This window comes from Taudactylus pleione, unplaced genomic scaffold, assembly GCF_031769625.1.
Source record: "Taudactylus pleione unplaced genomic scaffold, aTauple2 ptg000093l, whole genome shotgun sequence".
NCBI lineage: Eukaryota > Metazoa > Chordata > Amphibia > Anura > Myobatrachidae > Taudactylus > Taudactylus pleione.
The window spans coordinates 22,649,612-22,674,573 of NW_028284495.1; the positions used below are offsets into that span (position 1 = coordinate 22,649,612).

The following is a 24,962-nucleotide window of genomic DNA, read 5'->3' on the forward strand; positions in this document are numbered from 1 at the left end:
CTGGCTGATCAAAGCAAGCTCTTTAGCCTTGCTGCAGACTCATGTTGTTTTGGCAGCTTGAACTTTGGAGTCTCACATTTGGATTCTCTACTTCAAGAAAGCCTATATTCCTGTGCCTTTTTTAACACCCATAAGCAGAGGGTGTTCTTTCAGCAGAACTGGAAAGATCCTGTTAGCACGTAGACGGGTGTCTGTTTGTCTTTGCATGACTGTCCTGGGAAAGATAGTGTCTGCCTTTGAGACACTACAATTTGCTGTTTTGTCCTGGATGCAGAGTCTTTGGGCTCCAGAGGAGTCAAAGTTTCCAGTATATGTCCGGGAGCTTAGAGTGATTTTCAATATGTTGGCCTTTGATGCAACTTTATATTTTATATATGTTCATTATACTTAACATTTACTTTTACTCAAATTAAGTTATTGGTCACTCACTTGTGCATGTAATGGAGGGGTTAATCTAGACTAGAAAACAAACAAACAAACAAATCCCCCCAGCATAACATAATGGACCAGCAAAAACATCATACATGATAATAGTAATGCAGATATGTCTATTACATACATTTGCAAACATATGGTAAGCTACAAGCCATGGCAAGGTACCCAAAGTAGGTGTTATTATTATGTAGCGTAGGACCACCAGAGAAGGGATGCCTTGATGTAGCTGGTAGCTTGCCATATGTTTGCAAATGTATGACTGACATCTCTGCATTGCTATTATCATGTAGGATGTATGTTGATTTTGCTGGTCCATTATGGTGTTCTGGGGTAATTTGTTTTTTTTCCCCACTTTTACATACCCACCAACATGCCTGATTTTTTGGCATAGCCGTCCTACAGTAATTCTTGAACCCCCAGAGGTTTTGAACTGACTAAAAGATAGCGTGGCTTTGAGGGAATGTATGTGTGGTTGTGCGAGTTTGGATAGATCTGGCTGCAAGTTTGTCTTTTGCTACTTACATAGCATGTAGTGGGTTCTGGATACTGAAAAATATAAAGCTACACAGATGTATAATTTTTTTTATTCATCATAAAATCCAGAAAATACGTAATTACACTCACATTGGACTTGATTCTGAGTCGGATGATAGTGGGTTTACAGACACAATCTCGCAGATTTCAGCATACTGTGCATGTATCATAGAAGGAAATTGTCCTCACTGACATACGCACACAGGTGGAGATTGTAAGTGTATACAAATTGATCGGACCATACTTTCTGTGAAATGAGCAGTATATGTGCAGTAACAATGCGGGCAATCCGTGGGGAATTCAATTGTCTTTTGCGCATCCAAAAGTAATGGGTAAATGAGCCTTTCAATTGAAGTTCTGGTGAGCACGAATGCTGCAGGCGCCCATTATTTATCGTGCTTGTCGTGCCCAAATGTACCGTGTTTAGCTGCGTAAAGTGGCTAAACCCGTCTAAACTGTTGGGTGCGCTGCTAAAACGGACTTTTGGCTCTTCTGACTTTTCACACTTTCAAGTAAAAATAAAGGGCGCCCGCGGCACTCACACCCGATCAGAGCAGCAATTGAATCTCACCCTCAAAATTGTTCCGTATGGTATCGTGGTCGTGTTAGCCAACTTCTGTAGCGTGTGAGATGGAACTAATTACTAATGATGATGGTTGCAGCTAGAGATGGAAAAACAGTGGGTGCGACTGCATTCCACATGCATTTGGCATACATGGACGGATTCTTGAATTAGCATAGCTAATAGCTCCAGAGGTGGGGCTGCAGCACAGTCCAAATTCAAATAGGGGAACCACATCAACAGCCAGTGAGTCCCGGCTGGCAATGTTTGTCACAGTTTGAGAGGACAGTTGGTGTGGTGTAGCTCCCCTGTTTAATTATTGGACTGCACGGCAGCCTCACCTCTGGAGTCACCACTAGTAAGTACGCTATTGTGTCCGTAAAAAGCAGTCGCACATGCGTCCGTCCCAGAGTCAGACCCATTACCTACTGATATAGTAATCACCTATGGGCTGATTGTGCACAAAAGTGAACTGGTTAAAACTTGACCTGCACGGAGCTGCAGACTATTTTGCTTTGGATTTTACAGTAGCTCTGACATATGGTATTTGTATTAATTTACTGTATACATTTCATGCCACTTTTTCTTTCTTTGTGTTATTTACAGCAAACCCTGATCTGGACATCAAGGATTTTGTGAGAGAATTTCAGCATCTACAAGGTACTGATACAGTAATTCTAAATATTCTACAGAGTTGTTACACTACAGAGAGAATAATGTATTATATATTTACATTGCTTGCGTTTCCTGCACTACTTTGGGTCTATAGGGCCTCATCCAGAGTTTGACACACGTTGCTCTCCAAACATACTTGTAATTTTTTTTCCACAAAGAGTATACTTGGATGTGCATGTTGAGTCATATCAATTTAAATATGCGTCTAACGCAATACACAACATAATTTCTGCATCAGGTGTACATCATGCATTAACATGCACACACTTAACATTGTTGGTGATAAATGGAGTGTCACACTGTATGCGCACACAATACATACTTGCCGACATTAAGCTCCCTCCTTCCAGGAGGGAGCTGAATGCCTGCATACAGCTGGGGGGCGTAGTCGGGCAATGGGTCCATTTTGGGGGAGTGACTGTGGGCGGGGCCACACTATCACATTATCATGGCCCCGCCCCCTCCACACAATGCCAAAAATAAAGGCATTGTGAAGCAGGGGGCGGAGCCACGATGACGCGATTCAGCGCGAATCGCATCATCGGGCCCCCCACTGCGGGGGTTTCTAGTAGGTTGTAGGGAGGGCAGGCGGCAGCTGGGAGGCTTGCCTGTCTTTCCGGGGGGTCAGGAGCGGCACCCGATATTCGGGAGGCTCCCGACCAAATCGGGAGAGTAGGCAAGCCTGACACAATATAATGGGCCAAATGTAATAGGGTTAGAGTTTAGAAAATGTGAGAATTTAGCAGTAACCTCTCACATTGGTCGAGTTTTATCTTCAAAATGGAAAAATCTGAATGAGAGTTTATATCGTGAGAGTTTTTTGAGTCTAAAAACAATCGAGTTTCGGACATTGGCCGAGTATAAAAGTGTGAGAGCTTACTGCTAAACTCTCACCCTATTACATTTGGCTCAATGTATTTGAGTGTCATATATATGGGAGAGAATGGTTTTATAATGTAAATAATGTAAATGTGAAAATTGCCTTTCCCATACAACAAGTAATGAAATACAAGCACCTTTTCCAGCTTTAAACATCCACTTCTTTCCTGCAGTAATCCAGATAGACATCTGACTTGATATTATTAATATAGCCACAACGCTATTGGCTGAAGTGCTATATGCTGCAGGGTTTCAGTATGCAAGCAACCTATCTTATATCATAGATAGCGCTGCAGGTGTCACCATTATCACCACCACATACTGTATCTTTACACCAGGACTCTTGTACTTGCAAAATATATGCTTCCTAAGGTCGTCTCTCCACTTGTCCTGCCACATTTGGGTTGGGTATGAAATGCAGACAGCCGGGAAGCTGTCTAACTAAATCCTGACACCGCAAGCCTGAATGCTGGAGATCCTGACTGGGGCTGGTAAGTACCCTAACCCTCCCCTCTCCCCCCCCTAAACCATAATCTCCCCCCGGGGTGGTGCCTAAACCTAACACTGCCGGGGTGGTGCCTAATCCTAACCTTCCCGGGGTGGTGCCTAACCCTAAACCCCCCTCCTCGCATCCTAATCCTAACCTTCCCAGGGTGGTGCCTAACCCTAACCCCCCCTCCTTGCATCCTAATCCTAACCTTCCCAGGGTGGTGCCTAAGCCTAACCCCCCCTCCTCGCATCCTAATCCTAACCCTCCCGGGGTGGTGCCTAACCCTAACCCCCCCTCCTCGCATCCTAATCCTAACCTTCCCAGGGTGGTGCCTAACCCTAACCCCCCCTCCTCGCATCCTAATCCTAACCTTCCCAGGGTGGTGCCTAAGCCTAACCCCTCCTCCCTGCATCCTAAACCTAACCCTCCCGGGGTGGTGCCTAACTCTAAGTCCCCCAGGGGGTCTTTAAACCTAACCCTTCCCCCCGTGGTTAAGAGCTAACACTGCCCGGCTTACCTTCGTTCGAGAAGCCGTCTGTCTAGATTCCGGCGTCAGGATTCCGACACCTGTCTTTAGTCCCGCGTCGGTATTTAGATGCCGGGATTTAGTCAGACGGCTTCCCTGCTGCAGGCATTATGACTGTATCACGCCACATTTATGTGAACACACCCTGATTGCAGACTTCCCCACATGGGAATTTTCTGAAGGGGGACTTTTTGCTCACGCCCTCAGCAGTATGACATTTTGGGGTTGTGACTGTATTTCATGCCCCTATTTCACATTACTCTGGGGGTGAGCCCAGCACTCGGGCACTCTGCACCTGGCGCATGCACCCGGCATCCATTCACTGCTGCTCAGCTATGCAAAGTAGCTGTGGCAGAGTGTCCCCAACCTCCTGGCTGCTGTGGGCCATTGTGACCTGCAGGGGAGAAAGCAGAGCAGTGAAATGAAATCGGGACAGTTGGGAGGTATGTGATTATACATAACTGGTACTAAGCTTACTCTTCCCAGACTCTGAAAACAGGTGCAAATCTAGAGACAAATGCATTTTGAAACATGTGCAGTATGGAAATGTGTAACTATGTATGTATGCTCAATTTCAAATAAGTTTCATGTCTTTTACTGCTTAAAGATCATTTTATTTGTCTACGAATGAAGCTCTGTAGGTCTGTGGCTGAATTGGATGCATCAAAAAATGTAAATATGTCCCGCTTGCACCGATTGCAAATGCACCAGCTTTTTTTTTTCAAAATAATTTTTATTGTTAGGTCAACAAAATATTGTAATACAGATATATGCACAATCATCTTCAACATAGTAAATAGAACAATCACTTTGCAAGAACAATCATTCAACAAAACAATTATAATATTTGTAGTGCGGAAATCCAGATATAAATTGTTAGTTGCACATATAAGAAACATTTACAAACATTGTTACATATATTAATACTGTCAGTAAATCGGTTGCCATTAATGGTATAGATCAAAATCATAGAGTGAGTTAGGTCAAAAAGGGGGGCCATTATCAAGCACTTCCAAATTATACCATGATGTTAGTTGGAAGCATTTCCGTATGGAGTCCATAAGTGATGGGGAAAGAGTACGAATATAGGGCAACCATAGGCCAAAAAATCTTTCAGTATATTATTCTTTATTAGTGGACGTCTCTGTCCAATCCATTGTAAACAAAAATATAATTCTAGGGTGTAATAATGTAAGAGTAGGTGGGTTAGGGTCAATCCATTGTGAGAGAATGGTCTTTTTAGCTGCTGCCGTCAATTTGGTCATAAGTAGCTTATTTCCCTTAGGCAATCTCTGAGAATGTGTGTTTTCCGATATATTCCAAAAGCCCATTCTCTAAGAATCACAAAATCAATGTTTAGAATTTCTTTAATATAATTATTAAGTTCCTCCAAGAAAACTTGTACCTGTGGGCAATCCCACAGGCAATGCACGATATCAGCATCAGGTACTGAGCATTTATAACAGTTGGCGTCAGGCGCATCACCAATAATATATTTCAATTTAGGGGTGTAGTATGCTCTGTGTAATATTATTAGATGCATTTTTCAGCATAAGAGACTGATCCCAATTGTTTATTAATTTTAAAACATGAAAGAGCAATAGGCTCTATGGGGATTTGTGGGAAGACCTCCTTCCATTTTGCAAGTCCTGTAGTACTTGTTTCTAAATTTATAAGTGGCCGGGCACAGGAGTATATAAAAGATGTTGAAAGGGTTCTTTTGGTTTACAGCGTAGTGCGCTATCTAGACACCAATTTAGATCGGTTTCCGAAAGTCTACGTAACATATTTTGAATATAACTCATCGCCTGTAAATATGGAAATAAAAGGATCGTGACCAGAGGAAATTTCTCCTGCATTTGTGAACGAGTGAGAGGTTGAAGTGTTTGGTCGTGTAAAAATTGGTAAATCTACTGAACACCACTGGCGTGCCAGCATTTAAATTGGGCGGAGTTACCAGGGGAAAAAGACGGATTTTTCCATAACGGTAAAAAAATTAATGACAATTTGGGTAAATGGGATTGTGATCTAATAACTCGCCATGCTATACATGTCGTATTTATTAATATGTTTTCTCTAGCTTCTGAAGGTATATTACGAGGATGGGTATGTAAAAGAGATACCAAGTTGTGGTGGGGAATAAATGCCTGCTCCATAGAGTATGCGGTGTAAATGTTATGACCTCCAATCCAGTCCATTGCTATTCGATAATTAGCAGCCATAGCATATTGTCTGATGCATGGCAGATTTACCCCTCCTAAATGTGTCTGCTGTTGCAATTTAAACAATTAAATTCTGGGTCGTTTTCCTGACCATATAAATTTTGGTAGAGTCTGATTACAATGTTTGAGGTCTCTTTTGTCTGGGATAATTGGCAACATTTGGAGAATGTAAAGGAATCTGGGGAAACTGATCATTTTGTAAAGGTCTCATCTACCTATGTAGGATAGTGGAAGATGGGCCCATTTATTGAAATCATTATATGTTTTTAACAATAGTGGGGTATAGTTAACCTCATATAGTTGAGAAGGGTGCGAAGGAACATTGACCCCTAAGTAGGTAATGTATTTATCTGCCCATTTGAAGGAGAAGGAATTTTCCCAGCCTGTCTTCGCCTCCCCAAAAAAGGCCAAGGCCTCTGTTTTAGCATAGTTAATTTTAAAACCCGCTATCTCCTCGAACACCTGCAGAATGTGTAGGAGTAGTGGAATACCTTCCTTAGGGTTGGCAAAATATAATAAGAGGTCATCGGCAAATACCGAAAATTTTATCTCGTGTTTTGCCAAAAAAATGCCTCGCCAGCCTCTTGCTTTTTCAAAATGACGCAAGAGGGGATCTAGGGCTAAATCAAAAAGTAGTGGCGAAAGTGGGCAACCTTGTCTCGTGCCTCGAGTTAGGCAAAATGGTCTGGTATTTAAGAGATTTATTGTCAAAAAGACTTTCGGATCTTGATATAATGTTTCAAATATATGAATAAAATCAGGACCAAACTCTTGATATTTAAATATGCGTATTAAATGAGACCAAGACTCTATCGAATGCCTTGTCAGCGTCACAACTCACCACAATGTTTCTTTTACTTTTCTCCGTATGTGACTGATACATTGCTGCTAAAACTGTGCGTATATTGTGAGTAGAGTGACGTCCTTTAATAAAGCCTGTTTGAGCCGGATGCAATAATTTAGGTAGTAAAGATTGTAAGCGCTGGGCCATTATCTTGGAAAACAATTTCATGTACTGATTGAGCAGAGAAATTGGGCGGTATGAGGCAACTAAAGCAGGGTCTTTATTGGGTTTCGGTATAACTATAATGCGCGCGGTATTAAATGCAGGTGGTGCAGGATTTCCGCTAAGTATTGAATTGTATAAAGCTGAAAGATGGGGTGTGATCTGCGGTGTGAGCATTTTATAGTATGCCGCTGATAGTCCGTCAGGGCCCGGGGTTTTACCAGTAGGTAACGCTTTTATAATAGAAGTAATCTCCTGCTCTGTTATGGGTAAAAGAAGACTCTCTCTATCTAATGGTGTAAGTTTGGTTAATCCTGCCTGTTCTAAAAACTTCATTCCTTTATCTGAGTCATCCATAGGTACCTGGTATAATGTTTCATAATATTGTAAAAATGCTTCTGCGATTTTATCAGGCATTCTAGTGGACTCGGAGGGGGTCAAATTGATTAGAGAAATAGGCTTAGAAGACGTGTAAGATTTTACCATTCTTGCTAAAAGCTTACCAGGACGGTTTCCCCAAAGAAAGTGCTTGTGTTTTTGATAATTGAGGTTTGTTTGGGCTTGTTCGGTACATATCTGGTCATATAAAGCCTTGGCATCCCTATATCCCTTAGTATGAGAATCGGAAGGATCTTGTAACATTTTGGCATAAGCAGTGGCTACCGAAATACTGGCCTGATGGAATCTTTGCTTAAGAGATTTTCTCCTGTATGAGGCATAGGCTATCACATGGCCCCTCATGACTGGTTTAGAAGCTTGCCAGAGAAGATTTATATCCTGTTTATGAATTCGATTATCACTTATATAGTTTTGAAAATTACTTATTAATTGCTGTTTAAAATCTTCCGAGGAGGAGAAATAGTCTGGGAAACGCCAATTATAAGAAGAAAGAGTAGGGGATTGCAAACGGAGAGAGAACCACACTGGAGCATGGTCAGATATCAGGAATTTCAATGTACTCTTAGCTAGTGGCTCCCCTGAATTTGAAGTAGTCATCATCCAATACCAGTCTTAGGCAACAAGTTTTCGTATATATACCTACCGGTTTCTTCCGTCCGGTCCCAGCAAGCCGGACAAGGGAGAACGATCGTGCAACTCAATCCATTTACCATGGTGCACATGTTAGAAACAAAAACTGCATTTTGGTAGCAATTAATAGCAATTATCCATAGAATCCTAACAACGTTTTTAATTTTAAGAACCCAGGAGAGCAACCAAAATAGTTGCTCATACTTACTGTGAAATAAACATAAGTAATGATTCCAGTAGAACAACCCTAAAAGCTATTGAATATAATACGTGTAGTAAAACTGAGATAATAAATCCGAACCAAATGGTGCATTACTCCCTGAAACATTAGAAGTAGTGCACAATATAAACATCACATGGAATAATAGAAAATACATTTTCCTCAACATATTGATATCAAAAAATACTTATCAGAAACATATCTCCTTCACAGATCAGTTGTTGTCATTTCGGATTGGGCGAGGCGAAGCAGAACTAGTGTCCAGAGATTTCAGAAAGTTCTGGGCAGGTTTACGTGAATCAAAATATACCGGCTTGCCCTCATGCATTATACGTAGTTTTGCTGGATACATCAGTGCGAAGCGTATTCCCTTGTTAAATAGTTCCTTGCAGATAGAAGAAAACTCTCGACGTTGAGATGAGACTTGGAACAAAAAGTCCTGGAATAGAAGCAACATGTGGCCCTCAAAGGTTAGAGAGTTATTTTTGTGATATGCCTCCATAATTCGCATCTTGTCAGCATAATTCAGGATCTTGAAGATTACCGGTCTTGGGCGCTGTTGTGTTTCTTGTCGGAGCGGGCCAATTCTGTGTGCTCTCTCAACCAGGATGGGATTCACCGATGTCTCAAGACCTAAAGCAGTAGGTAGCCATGAGGAGACAAGCGACAGGAGTTCCCTTGGTTTGATCGATTCAGGAAGTCCGATTAGTCTGAGGTTGTTACGTCTACTTCTATTTTCCAGGTCCTCTATTTTATCATGCATTGCCATTATAGTAGATTCATGGGTTTGTACCATTTTTTTGATCTCATGTAACTCATCCTCTAGCACCGACACTCTTTCCTCCACTTCCGTCAGCCTCAGTGAGTGTTGCGATAGTTGGGTAACAGCTGAATTTATAGCTTCTGTCAGTGGGGCTAATTTTTGGTCTAGTAAAGGTGAAATTATGTCAGCTATTTCTTTAGCTTTTTGAACGGAAACCGTACTGTATTTGTTTGAATCAAACAGATTGTCTAGAGGGTCCTCAGGAGACGGAGACGGGGAGGTCGGAGAGGAAGAGGGTCCCGAGATTGTCGCTTTATCCTTATTTTTTGTTGCTTGAGAGCCTCTGGGGCCTCTCTGGGACTTTACAAACTTCTCCATGATATGTTGAGATTGATCTCTCTATCTGGAGTGCAGTGGAACAGCTGCACCTATAATGATGTGTGTAGTCACCGAAAGGGCAAGTAACTGGAAACGTACACTACAGGATTGCCTGTTGCAGTGTTGCTTACGAGTGGCTGCAATGAGCGTAGATGTATAAGGATACGCCGATAGAGTCCCACCTATGTCATGTATTATCAGATATTAATCTTTGTTTCGGTCCGTGGATCTGTACGTTATGCAGAGGCCTGTGCGAGAGTTCAGATTTATTACTAAAAATGTTTATAGTAATTTAGAACAAGGGGCTGATGTGGAAGTAGATGCTCAGCCACAAACTCAAAATTGTGGCTATGAGCGACGCTACTCTTACGTGCAGCTAGACTCCAGTGGTATGTTGCACAGGGAGCCGGGGCTATAGCCACTCTTTCCTGGCAGTTTCCCGGGGGCCTTTGTTGATTCGAGAGAGCCAAGTAATGATATTCGTGGCCAATAGTGGTTTTGACTCAGGCGTCTGCAGGGAGCTCTTATTTAAAAGCGGCCAGTCAATCTGAGCCGCCCACTGGAGGTCCTCTTGTATTTGTTGTTTAAAGAATTTTCAGAGCCTTTTTAGTTGTTATGTCCCGGTTTGTTGGGGGCCATCTAAGTTGGTGTTTCTCTACTACGTGTCTCCCTGTGAAATTTATTGCAAACAGGAATCTCCCAACGTGATGCACAGGGAGCCGGGGCTATAGCCACACTTTCCTGGCGGTATCCTGAAGGCCTCTGTCGATACTGGGATTCAGATTCTATGGAGGGAATCTGGTAACTATCTATGCGGCAGATGAGAAATGTCCAGGGTTATATGTTTGGAGTTTATTATTTGTTATTTCACCAGTGGCCACAGGAGGGAGCTCCAAACCAGTTAAGCAATGATATAAGATTTTAATATCAGTGATGTGTAATTTCCAATTGCTTTATAAGTCCTTGTGAATAATTCTCTTTATAGGTTATAATGGTGGCAGACCTTTCATCAATCTGTACAAGTATGGGAGAGTGTATCTAAGGTCACCTACACAGGGATAGGCTGTGTATTACAGAATGTCCCCTGTTGTTAATTAATTTCCCCCCAGCCAGCCAGGTGCAAAATTGGGGTAGTACTGGTCTTCAGGGCAACCAGAGGAGCAGGGGAGGTCACAGATGGAGATCGCAGCGTCCAGGAGCAAGGGAGTTGGCTGCAGAAGGGGAACGGCGTCACCTCAGTGCTACCGCAGGATTACCCCTCCAGGCTCACTATCTCTGTGCGGCAGGTAGCGGTGGTCAACCGGGTCCCTTGGGGTCTGCTTGGTAAGCGGGAGAGGTACCTTTAAGTCCCGCGGCACCGCGCTGATGTCCGCGGTGGTGTACTGTCAGCGGCGGGTATCGACGGCAATTGAGACCGCTACTTTTGATGGGTGGTAGGCCTCAGGATCTCCGGGATCTGGGAGCTGCTCTCCAGAGTCTCAATCAGCCCCTCAGGTAAGTCAGCAGGACACAGCAGGCTACATGCTGTGTGGCAAGTGCTGTTTGTGTCCCTTTTTGTTAGTGTGAAGGGGTTTTTGCTGGGTTTTTATTGGAGCTTGCTTAGAGTGCCTCCGTTCAGCTCAGTAGTCAGGCCAACCCCCCCCACAACAACTTTGTATTATATATGGGGGCCACAACGTTCACCTGCGCAGCGGCCTCAGCGGGTGATTATCTGTGCACTTCGCCGGCACAGCAGGTATCCCAGCAGGTATCTCAGGACGCAGGGTGCCAGGGACAGGTCTGTAATAGCTAAAAAGCCACTGAAAATGGGTCCATGGGGTCCAGTAAGCCGCAATCTGTGGGCAAAGCTTGTCAAAGCCCCTCTCACACGGTGAAAGGGGTAATTTAAAGGGTTGTTTGGCTGGAGCTCTCCCGAAACACATCCATCCAGCTCTGCAGATAGGCCATGCCCCCCCCCCCCCGGTGATACAGTCAAAGGCAACAGTTTTATGTCACATGTACATCACCCTTACACCCAATTCAACACCTTTGTAAACCAATTTTTTTTACATTTATTTTGATAGCAAAGGATTTATTGCAATCAGCCAATTAGAAGTGCTTAGCTAGTGCTGGTGACCATCATCGTCATCATCAGTGTATATTTACACTAGGGATGGACATCGATGGTCAATGTTTGCCGACCATCGATGATGGTAATGTTTTTACAATTTGTTGAAGGCATTCCAATGTTTGCCGCCATCGAATGATACTCACTCGATGGTGTTCTGATGGTGGCTTGTTTTCATTAAATCCTAAAAGCTATGCCTCCCCTGGCTGCTGTGTGCTGTGTCTCTGCATCAGAAAATCTTCATGGCTCATGCATGGTTCATACTGGGTTCGTTAATGTTTTTTTTGTGATGGTAGTATTTTTACCATTCGATGGCGACATTTCGACGTTTGCCACCATCGAATGGTAATGATTCATCCGTGTTCTGATGGTTATTTTTTAGTTTACTTTTTTTTTTTTAATGCTGACAGCTGCGCTGTACCTTAATGCAGCTCTCAGCATCAGGTAGCGTGTCATAGAACCTGCTCCAGGTCCTGCCCCCAAGCCCATACGTCTCACCCCCAGTCCCTTGCCAGCCGTACTATAGGGCTATTGCACATGTGCAAGCATGGTATTTTGCGCATGGTCCATTAAAAGGAATGTTTTTTTTAATTGAATACTTTTGATGCAATGGTTACTTACCATGGAATGGATGTAGACCAGAGTGGCATTTTCAAGTATGTGCTTATCATCTGTTTTCATGTAAAGGAGGGCTTGGAGTAGAAGAACATTGTGAGGGGATACGGCTGGCTGAGTACCATAGTGAGGCTGCTACAACAAAAAACTATATATATCTATATATATATATATATATATTAGGGGTGTGCACCGGCCACTTTTCGTGTTTTGTGTTTTGGTTTTGGATCTGGATCTTTCTTCGTGTTTTGGATCTGGATTGGTTTTGCCAAAACCACCCTTCCGTGTTTTGGGTTCTGGGTTTTGTGTTTTGGATCTGTATTTTTTTGAAAAAAAGCATAAAAACAGCTAAAATCACAGAATTTGTAGGTTTTTCTGCTCCTATGCTATTATTAACCTCAATAACCTTAATTTCCACTCATTTCCAGTCTATTCTGAACACCTCACACCTCACAATAGTGTTTTTATGTCCAAAAGGTTGCACCGAGGTAGCTGGATGACTATGCTAAGCGACACGAGTGGGCGGCACAAACACGTGACCCATCTAGGAGTGACACTGCAGTGGCAGACAGGATGGCAGTTAGAAAAACTAGGCCCCAAACTGTACATAATGCAAAGAAAAAAAGAGGTGCAAGATGGAATTGTCCTTGGGCCCTCCCACCCACCCTTATGTTGTATAAACAGGACATGCACACTTTAACAAATCAATCATTTCAGCGCCAGGGTCTGCCACACAACTGTGGCTGAAATGATTGGTTCGTTTGGGCCCCCACAAAACAAGCTGGCAATTAATGTGTCCCTGCACAAACTGGCTCTACGGAGGCAAGATGTCATCCTCATCCTCCTCATCCACCGATTCCTCACCCTCTTCAGTGTGTACATCCTCATCCTCACAAAGTATTAACTCGTCCCCACTTGAATCCACCACCACAGGTCCCTCTGTACGTTCTGGAGGCTGGTCTCCCTGGAAGAGCTGATAATTCATTTTGATGAACATCATCTTCTCCACATTCTGTGGAAGCAACCTCCTACGCCTTTCGCTGACAAGGTTCCCGGCTGCACTAAACACTCTTTCGGAGTACACACTGGAGGGGGGGCAACTCAGGTAAAATAGAGCCAGTTTGTACAGGGGCCTCCAAATTGCCTCTTTTTCCTGCCAGTACAGGTATGGACTGTCTGACATGCCTACTTGGATGCTGTCACCGATGTAATCCTCCACCATTCTGTCAATGGTGACAGTATCATATGCAGTGACAGTAGACATGTCAGAAATTGTTGCCAGGTCCTTCAGTCCGGACCAGATGTCCAAACTTGGTCCTGCCTGCCCTGCATCACCGCCAGCGGGTTGCTTAGGATACCTAAGTTTTTTCCTGGCAGCCCCAGTTGCGGGAGAAAATGAAGAAGGAGCCGTTGACGTGTCACGTTCCGCTTCAGCTGACAGTGTGTTCACCAGCAGGTCTTTGCACCTCTGCAGGCTTGTGTCGGCCGGAAAGAGAGACACCACATAGGCTTTAAACCTAGGATCGAGCACGGTGGCCAAAATGTAGTGGTCTGATTTCAACAGATTGACCACCCTGGAATCCTGGCAAAGCGAATGAAGGGCTTCATCCACAAGTCCCACATGCCGAGCGGAATCGCTCCGTCTTAGCTCCTCCTTCACTTTCTCCAGCTGCTTCTGCAAAAGCCTGATGAGGGGAATGACCTGACTCAAGCTGGCAGTGTCTGAACTGACTTCACGTGTGGCAAGTTCGAAGGGCTGAAGAACCTTGCACAACACGGAAATCATTCTCCACTGCGCTTGAGTCAGGTGCATACCCCCTCCTTTGCCTATGTCATAGGTGGATGTATAGGCTTGTATGGCCTTTTGCTGCTCCTCCATCCTCTGAAGCATATAGAGGGTTGAGTTCCACCGCGTCACAACCTCTTGCTTCAGGTGATGGCGGGGCAGGTTCAAGAGTGTTTGCTGGCGCTCCAGTCTTCGGCACGCAGTCGCTGAATGGCGAAAGTGGCCAGAAATTTTTCGGGCCACCCAAAGCGTCTCCTGCACGCCCCTGTCGCTTTTCAGAAAATTCTGCACCACCAAGTTTATTGTGTGAGCAAAACATGGGACGTGCTGGAATTTGCCCAGATGTAATGCCCGCACAATATTGGTGGCGTTGTCAGATATCACAAATCCCCAGGAGAGTCTAAGTGGGGTAAGCCACTGGGCGATGATTTCCCTCAGTTTCTCTAAGAGGTTGTCGGCGGTGTGCCTCTTACTGAAACCGGTGATACACAGCGTAGCCTGCCTTGTAACGAGCTAGCGTTTCTGAGATGCTGCTACTGGTGACGCTGCTGCTGTTGCTGCGTAAGGTGATACATCTACCCAGTGGGCTGTCACAGTCATATAGTCCTTAGTCTGCCCTGTTCCACTTGTCCACATGTCCGTGGTTAAGTGGACATTGTGTACAACGGCATTTTTCAGGACACTGAGGACACTTTTTCTGACGTTTCTGTACAGTCTCGGTATCGCCTGCCTAGTGAAGTGGAATCTAGACGGGATTTGGAACCGGGGACACACTACCTCCATCAATTGTCTAAATCCCACTGCACTAATGGCGGATACCGGACGCACGTCTAACACCAACATAGCAGTCAAGGCCTCAGTTATACGTTTTGCTTCAGGATGACTGCTGTCGTACTTCATCCTCCTCGCTAAGGACTGTTGGAGGGTCAATTGTTTAGTAAAAGTAGTGGTGTTCCTACTTCCTCTCTGGGATGATGAACGACTCCCAGCAGCAGCAGCAACAGCAGCAGCGGCAGCAGTAGGCGTAGCAATGCAGGATCCTCCGGAGGAATCCCGGATAGGAGAGTCAGTCATGCCAGTGATATGGCCTGCAGGACTACTTCCGATCCTGACTAAGGAGGAAATTGACGAGGAGGGAGTTGACGGTGTGGTTTGCAGGCGCTTGGATACAACAGGACAACGGGATTTAGGTGTCCCTGGACTGCTTACGGTCTGAGCCAAAGTTTCTGAACTTGACAGTAACTTTTTATGAACGCGCTGCAGGTGCCGTATAAGGGAGGATTTTCCTAGGTGGTTGACGTCCCTACCCCTACTTATTTCACCTTTACATATGGTACATATGGCAAGACAGTTGTTGTCCGGATTTGGATAGAAATATTGCCAGACCAAAGAGGTGGAATGTTTGGTCTTCTGCCCAGGCATGACCGTGATGGGCTTTTTCATCCCACGGACAACAACTGTCTCCCCCGGAGCCTGATTTAAACAAACCACATCACCATCAGAATCCTCCTCGCCAACTTCCTCCTCAGCGCCAGCTACACCAGTATCCTCATCCTGTTGTACTTCAACAGTGACATCTTCAATTTGCATATCAGCAAGTGGACTGTGGGTGCTCCTTTCAGCACTTGCAGGGGGCGTGCAAATGGTGGAAAGAGCCACCTCTTCCCGTCCAGTGCTGGGAAGGTCAGGCATTGCAACCACCACCACACTTGGACTCTCCTTGGGGATTTGTGATATCTTCTTAGAAAGCACAGTTCTTCGCTGTGCTTTTGCCAGCTTAACTCTTTTGATTTTTTTAGTGGGAGGAGTGCTTCCATCGTCATGTGAAGCTGAACCACTAGTCATGAACATACTAGGGATCGACCTTAGCCGTTCCTTGCCACTCCGTGTCATAAATGGCATATTGGCAAGTTTACGTTTCTCTTCAGCTGATTTAAATGTCTTTTTCAAGGTCATTTTCCTGAACTTTGCCATTTGGGATTGTATGTGCCCTCTACTATGACATTGGGCATCGGCCTTGGCAGACGACGTTGATGGCATGTTATCGTCTATGTCATGACTAGTGGCAGCAGCTTCAGCACTAGGAGGAAGTGGTTCTTGATCTTTCTCTATTTTATTTTTATCGGAGAAAGTTTGGTCCTCCATTTATGTTATATCGATTTGATATATACGTGCGGCTAAACACAGAAAATAATTTTTTTTTTGGTTTGGACTGGAGTGTACTTTGTGGGTTACAGCACCCTTTAACGGTCAAGCCAGCCGGCCCTTTACTTATGACACAGGCGCACTCTTGGCACTACTTTGTTGATGCACGTGCGGCTACTGCGCACACAATTCACAAACACAGAAAATAATTTTTTTTTGGTTTGGACTGGAGTGTACTTTGGGGGTTACAGCACCCTTTAACGGTCAAGCCAGCCGGCCCTTTACTTATGACACAGGCGCACGCTTGGCACTACTTTGTTGATGCACGTGCGGCTACTGCGCACACAATTCACAAACACAAAAAATATTTTTTTTTTTGGTTTGGACTGGAGTGTACTTTCGGGGGTTACAGCACCCTTAACGGTCAAGCCAGCCGGCCCTTTACTTATGACACAGGCGCACGTTTGGCACTACTTTGTTGATGCACGTGCGGCTACTGCGCACACAATTCACAAACACAGAAAATAATTTTTTTTTTGGTTTGGACTGGAGTGTACTTTCGGGGGTTACAGCACCCTTAACGGTCAAGCCAGCCGGCCCTTTACTTATGACACAGGCGCACGTTTGGCACTACTTTGTTGATGCACGTGCGGCTACTGCGCACACAATTCACAAACACAGAAAATAATTTTTTTTTTGGTTTGGACTGGAGTGTACTTTCGGGGGTTACAGCACCCTTAACGGTCAAGCCAGCCGGCCCTTTACTTATGACACAGGCGCACGCTTGGCACTACTTTGTTGATGCACGTGCGGCTACTGCGCACACAATTCACAAACACAGAAAATAATTTTTTTTTTGGTTTGGACTGGAGTGTACTTTCGGGGGTTACAGCACCCTTAACGGTCAAGCCAGCCGGCCCTTTACTTATGACACAGGCGCACGCTTGGCACTACTTTGTTGATGCACGTGCGGCTACTGCGCACACAATTCACAAACACAGAAAATAATTTTTTTTTGGTTTGGACTGGAGTGTACTTTCGGGGGTTACAGCACCCTTTAACGGTCAAGCCAGCCGGCCCTTTACTTATGACACAGGCGCACGCTTGGCACTACTTTGTTGATGCACGTGCGGCTACTGCGCACACAATTCACAAACACAGAAAATATATTATTTTTTTAGCACTTGGGGGGAGCACCCCTGATGGACAGAGCACCCCCTGGACAACACTACAGCACCCCTTTAGGACTGGGACACTGCACAGGACTTTGGAGTGGACACAGCCCCTATGGAGAACTGACTGCACAACACAGTCCAGCCAGCCCCTATGGACTTTGAAGTAGTGGACACAGCCCCTATTAACAACAGCAGCACAGCACAACACAGCCAGCCCCTATGGACTTTGAAGTAGTGGACAACAGCAGCACTACACTACACTACACTACACAGCACTAACTCCCACCCTCCCTCTTCACTGTCCACAGCCGAGTGAGAAAATGGCGCCGACGCGGGTACCTTATATACGATCCAAAACCCGCGATACTCGGAAGGCGGGATGATGACGTTTTGCCTCGATGTCAGATCCGAGTCAGGCGGGAAAAGTCGAGCCTGACTCGGATCGGACTCGGATCGGGGGGGCTCGGGGGGGTTCGGATTTCAGAAATCCGAACCCGCTCACCCCTAATATATATATATATACACACATACATACTGCTCCATTAGCACTGAGAGTACCCTCTGTATATACTACTTCAGCACTGAGCATTGTGTTTGTAACTTTGTATATATATATATATATATATATATATATATATGTATATATATTAGGGGTGTGCACCGGCCACTTTTCGTGTTTTGTGTTTTGGTTTTGGATCTGGATCTTTCTTCGTGTTTTGGATCTGGATTGGTTTTGCCAAAACCACCCTTCCGTGTTTTGGGTTCTGGGTTTTGTGTTTTGGATCTGTATTTTTTTTTTAAAAAGCATAAAAACAGCTAAAATCACAGAATTTGTTGGTTTCTCTGCTCCTATGCTATTATTAACCTCAATAACCTTAATTTCCACTCATTTCCAGTCTATTCTGAACACCTCACACCTCACAATAGTGTTTTCATGTCCAAAAGGTTGCACCGAGGTAGCTGGATGACTATGCTAAGCGACACGAGTGGGCGGCACAAACACGTGACCCATCTAGGAGTGACACTGCAGTGGCAGACAGGATGGCAGTTAGAAAAACTAGGCCCCAAACTGTACATAATGCAAAGAAAAAAAAGAAGTGCAAGATGGAATTGTCCTTGGGCCCTCCCACCCACCCTTATGTTGTATAAACAGGACATGCACACTTTAACAAATCAATCATTTCAGCGCCAGGGTCTGCCACACAACTGTGGCTGAAATGATTGGTTCGTTTGGGCCCCCACAAAACAAGCTGGCAATTAATGTGTCCCTGCACAAACTGGCTCTACGGAGGCAAGATGTCATCCTCATCCTCCACCGATTCCTCACCCTCTTCAGTGTGTAGATCCTCATCCTCACAAAGTATTAACTAGTCCCCACTTGAATCCACCACCACAGGTCCCTCTGTACCTTCTGGAGGCTGGTCTCCCTGGAAGAGCTGATAATTCATTTTGATGAACATCATCTTCTCCACATTCTGTGGAAGCAACCTCCTACGCCTTTCGCTGACAAGGTTCCCGGCTGCACTAAACACTCTTTCGGAGTACACACTGGAGGGGGGGCAACTCAGGTAAAATAGAGCCAGCTTGTACAGGGGCCTCCAAATTGCCTCTTTTTCCTGCCAGTACAGGTATGGACTGTCTGACATGCCTACTTGGATTCTGTCACCAATGTAATCCTCCACCATTCTGTCAATGGTGACAGTATCATATGCAGTGACAGTAGACATGTCAGAAATTGTTGCCAGGTCCTTCAGTCCGGACCAGATGTCCAAACTTGGTCCTGCCTGCCCTGCATCACCGCCAGCGGGTTGCTTAGGATACCTAAGTTTTTTCCTGGCAGCCCCAGTTGCGGGAGAAAATGAAGGAGCCGTTGACGTGTCACGTTCCGCTTCAGCTGACAGTGTGTTCACCAGCAGGTCTTTGCACCTCTGCAGGCTTGTGTCGGCCGGAAAGAGAGACACCACATAGGCTTTAAACCTAGGATCAAGCACGGTGGCCAAAATGTAGTGGTCTGATTTCAACAGATTGACCACCCTGGAATCCTGGCAAAGCGAATGAAGGGCTTCATCCACAAGTCCCACATGCCGAGCGGAATCGCTCCGTCTTAGCTCCTCCTTCACTTTCTCCAGCTGCTTCTGCAAAAGCCTGATGAGGGGAATGACCTGACTCAAGCTGGCTGTGTCTGAACTGACTTCACGTGTGGCAAGTTCGAAGGGCTGGAGAACCTTGCACAACACGGAAATCATTCTCCACTGCGCTTGAGTCAGGTGCATACCCCCTCCTTTGCCTATGTCATAGGTGGATGTATAGGCTTGTATGGCCTTTTGCTGCTCCTCCATCCTCTGAAGCATATAGAGGGTTGAGTTCCACCGCGTCACAACCTCTTGCTTCAGGTGATGGCGGGGCAGGTTCAAGAGTGTTTGCTGGCGCTCCAGTCTTCGGCACGCAGTCGCTGAATGGCGAAAGTGGCCAGAAATTTTTCGGGCCACCCAAAGCGTCTCCTGCACGCCCCTGTCGCTTTTCAGAAAATTCTGCACCACCAAGTTTATTGTGTGAGCAAAACATGGGACGTGCTGGAATTTGCCCAGATGTAATGCCCGCACAATATTGGTGGCGTTGTCAGATATCACAAATCCCCAGGAGAGTCTAAGTGGGGTAAGCCACTGGGCGATGATTTCCCTCAGTTTCTCTAAGAGGTTGTCGGCGGTGTGCCTCTTACTGAAACCGGTGATACACAGCGTAGCCTGCCTTGTAACGAGCTGGCGTTTCTGAGATGCTGCTACTGGTGACGCTGCTGCTGTTGCTGCGTAAGGTGATACATCTACCCAGTGGGCTGTCACAGTCATATAGTCCTTAGTCTGCCCTGTTCCACTTGTCCACATGTCCGTGGTTAAGTGGACATTGTGTACAACGGCATTTTTCAGGACACTGAGGACACTTTTTCTGACGTTTCTGTACAGTCTCGGTATCGCCTGCCTAGTGAAGTGGAATCTAGACGGGATTTGGAACCGGGGACACACTACCTCCATCAATTGTCTAAATCCCACTGCACTAATGGCGGATACCGGACGCACGTCTAACACCAACATAGCAGTCAAGGCCTCAGTTATACGTTTTGCTTCAGGATGACTGCTGTCGTACTTCATCCTCCTCGCTAAGGATTGTTGGAGGGTCAATTGTTTAGTAAAAGTAGTGGTGTTCCTACTTCCTCTCTGGGATGACGAACGACTCCCAGCAGCAGCAACAGCAGCAGCGGCAGCAGTAGGCGTAGCAATGCAGGATCCTCCAGAGGAATCCCGGATAGGAGAGTCAGTCATGCCAGTGACATGGCCTGCAGGACTACTTCCGATCCTGACTAAGGAGGAAATTGACGAGGAGGGAGTTGACGGTGTGGTTTGCAGGCGCTTGGATACAACAGGACAACGGGATTTAGGTGTCCCTGGACTGCTTACGGTCTTAGCCAAAGTTTCTGAACTTGACAGTAACTTTTTATGAACGCGTTGCAGGTGCCGTATAAGGGAGGATGTTCCTAGGTGGTGGACGTCCCTACCCCTACTTATTTCACCTTTACATATGGTACATATGGCAAGACAGTTGTTGTCCGGATTTGGATAGAAATATTGCCAGACCAAAGAGGTGGAATGTTTGGTCTTCTGCCCAGGCATGACCGTGATGGGCTTTTTCATCCCACGGACAACAACTGTCTCCCCCGGAGCCTGATTTAAACAAACCACATCACCATCAGAATCCTCCTCGCCAACTTCCTCCTCAGCGCCAGCTACACCAGTATCCTCATCCTGTTGTACTTCAACAGTGACATCTTCAATTTGCATATCAGCAAGTGGACTGTGGGTGCTCCTTTCAGCACTTGCAGGGGGCGTGCAAATGGTGGAAAGAGCCACCTCTTCCCGTCCAGTGCTGGGAAGGTCAGGCATCGCAACCACCACCACACTTGGACTCTCCTTGGGGATTTGTGATATCTTCTTAGAAAGCACAGTTCTTCGCTGTGCTTTTGCCAGCTTAACTCTTTTGATTTTTTTAGTGGGAGGAGGGCTTCCATCGTCATGTGAAGCTGAACCACTAGTCATGAACATACTAGGGATCGACCTTAGCCGTTCCTTGCCACTCCGTGTCGTAAATGGCATATTGGCAAGTTTACGTTTCTCTTCAGCTGATTTAAATGTCTTTTTCAAGGTCATTTTCCTGAACTTTGCCATTTGGGATTGTATGTGCCCTATACTATGACATTGGGCATCGGCCTTGGCAGACGACGTTGATGGCATGTTATCGTCTATGTCATGACTAGTGGCAGCAGCATCAGCACTAGGAGGAAGTGGTTCTTGATCTTTCTCTATTTTATTTTTATCGGAGAAAGTTTGGTCCTCCATTTATGTTATATCGATTTGATATATACGTGCGGCTAAACACAGAAAATAATTTTTTTTTTGGTTTGGACTGGAGTGTACTTTGGGGGTTACAGCACCCTTTAACGGTCAAGCCAGCCGGCCCTTTACTTATGACACAGGCGCACGCTTGGCACTACTTTGTTGATGCACGTGCGGCTACTGCGCACACAATTCACAAACACAGAAAATAATTTTTTTTTTGGTTTGGACTGGAGTGTACTCTCGGGGGTTACAGCACCCTTAACGGTCAAGCCAGCCGGCCCTTTACTTATGACACAGGCGCACGCTTGGCACTACTTTGTTGATGCACGTGCGGCTACTGCGCACACAATTCACAAACACAGAAAATAATTTTTTTTTTGGTTTGGACTGGAGTGTACTTTGGGGGTTACAGCACCCTTTAACGGTCAAGCCAGCCGGCCCTTTACTTATGACACAGGCGCAGGCTTGGCACTACTTTGTTGATGCATGTGCGGCTACTGCGCACACAATTCACAAACACAGAAAATAATTTTTTTTTTGGTTTGGACTGGAGTGTACTTTGGGGGTTACAGCACCCTTTAACGGTCAAGCCAGCCGGCCCTTTACTTATGACACAGGCGCACGCTTGGCACTACTTTGTTGATGCACGTGCGGCTACTGCGCACACAATTCACAAACACAGAAAATAATTTTTTTTTTGGTTTGGACTGGAGTGTACTCTCGGGGGTTACAGCACCCTTAACGGTCAAGCCAGCCGGCCCTTTACTTATGACACAGGCGCACGCTTGGCACTACTTTGTTGATGCACGTGCGGCTACTGCGCACACAATTCACAAACACAGAAAATAATTTTTTTTTGGTTTGGACTGGAGTGTACTTTCGGGGGTTACAGCACCCTTTAACGGTCAAGCCAGCCGGCCCTTTACTTATGACACAGGCGCACGCTTGGCACTACTTTGTTGATGCACGTGCGGCTACTGCGCACACAATTCACAAACACAGAAAATAATTTTTTTTTGGTTTGGACTGGAGTGTACTTTGGGGGTTACAGCACCCTTTAACGGTCAAGCCAGCCGGCCCTTTACTTATGACACAGGCGCACGCTTGGCACTACTTTGTTGATGCACGTGCGGCTACTGCGCACACAATTCACAAACACAGAAAATAATTTTTTTTTTGGTTTGGACTGGAGTGTACTTTGGGGGTTACAGCACCCTTTAACGGTCAAGCCAGCCGGCCCTTTACTTATGACACAGGCGCACGCTTGGCACTACTTTGTTGATGCACGTGCGGCTACTGCGCACACAATTCACAAACACAGAAAATAAATTTTTTTTTGGTTTGGACTGGAGTGTACTTTCGGGGGTTACAGCACCCTTAACAGTCAAGCCAGCCGGCCCTTTACTTTTGACACAGGCGCACGCTTGGCACTACTTTGTTGATGCACGTGCGGCTACTGCGCACACAATTCACAAACACAGAAAATAATATTTTTTTTGGTTTGGACTGGAGTGTACTCTTGTGGGTTACAGCACCCTTAACGGTCAAGCCAGCCGGCCCTTTACTTATGACACAGGCGCACGCTTGGCACTACTTTGTTGATGCACGTGCGGCTACTGCGCACACAATTCACAAACACAGAAAATAATTTTTTTTTTGGTTTGGACTGGAGTGTACTTTGGGGGTTACAGCACCCTTTAACGGTCAAGCCAGCCGGCCCTTTACTTATGACACAGGCGCACGCTTGGCACTACTTTGTTGATGCACGTGCGGCTACTGCGCACACAATTCACAAACACAGAAAATAATATTTTTTTTGGTTTGGACTGGAGTGTACTCTTGTGGGTTACAGCACCCTTAACGGTCAAGCCAGCCGGCCCTTTACTTATGACACAGGCGCACGCTTGGCACTACTTTGTTGATGCACGTGCGGCTACTGCGCACACAATTCACAAACACAGAAAATAATTTTTTTTTTGGTTTGGACTGGAGTGTACTTTGGGGGTTACAGCACCCTTTAACGGTCAAGCCAGCCGGCCCTTTACTTATGACACAGGCGCACGCTTGGCACTACTTTGTTGATGCACGTGCGGCTACTGCGCACACAATTCACAAACACAGAAAATAATTTTTTTTTTGGTTTGGACTGGAGTGTACTTTCGGGGGTTACAGCACCCTTAACGGTCAAGCCAGCCGGCCCTTTACATATGACACAGGCGCACGCTTGGCACTACTTTGTTGATGCACGTGCGGCTACTGCGCACACAATTCACAAACACAGAAAAAATTTTTTTTTTTGGTTTGGACTGGAGTGTACTCTCGGGGGTTACAGCACCCTTAACGGTCAAGCCAGCCGGCCCTTTACTTATGACACAGGCGCACGCTTGGCACTACTTTGTTGATGCACGTGCGGCTACTGCGCACACAATTCACAAACACAGAAAATAATTTTTTTTGGGTTTGGACTGGAGTGTACTTTCGGGGGTTACAGCACCCTTTAACGGTCAAGCCAGCCGGCCCTTTACTTATGACACAGGCGCACGCTTGGCACTACTTTGTTGATGCACGTGCGGCTACTGCGCACACAATTCACAAACACAGAAAATAATTTTTTTTTTGGTTTGGACTCCAGTGTACTTTGGGGGTTACAGCACCCTTTAACGGTCAAGCCAGCCGGCCCTTTACTTATGACACAGGCGCACGCTTGGCACTACTTTGTTGATGCACGTGCGGCTACTGCGCACACAATTCACAAACACAGAAAATAATTTTTTTTTGGTTTGGACTGGAGTGTACTTTCGGGGGTTACAGCACCCTTTAACGGTCAAGCCAGCTGGCCCTTTACTTATGACACAGGCGCACGCTTGGCACTACTTTGTTGATGCACGTGCGGCTACTGCGCACACAATTCACAAACACAGAAAATAATTTTTTTTTTGGTTTGGACTGGAGTGTACTCTCGGGGGTTACAGCACCCTTTAACGGTCAAGCCAGCCGGCCCTTTACTTATGACACAGGCGCACGCTT

General features: G+C 45.7%; 1 protein-coding gene across 2 annotated transcripts in view; it reads left to right on the plus strand.

Annotated features, from left to right (window-relative positions):
- Positions 1 to 10,724: 10,724 nt before the first annotated feature.
- LOC148526878 (uncharacterized) overlaps positions 10,725 to 24,962 on the plus strand; it is a 48,679-nt gene continuing 34,441 nt past the window's right edge. The window contains exon 1 of one of the 2 annotated variants that reach the window (XM_088469598.1): positions 10,725 to 11,213. The gene's annotated coding sequence lies outside the window, so the exon portion shown is untranslated. Of the gene's footprint in view, positions 11,214 to 11,398; positions 11,497 to 24,962 lie in introns of those variants that run through there. The other variant, XM_088469599.1, reaches the window with a different exon arrangement.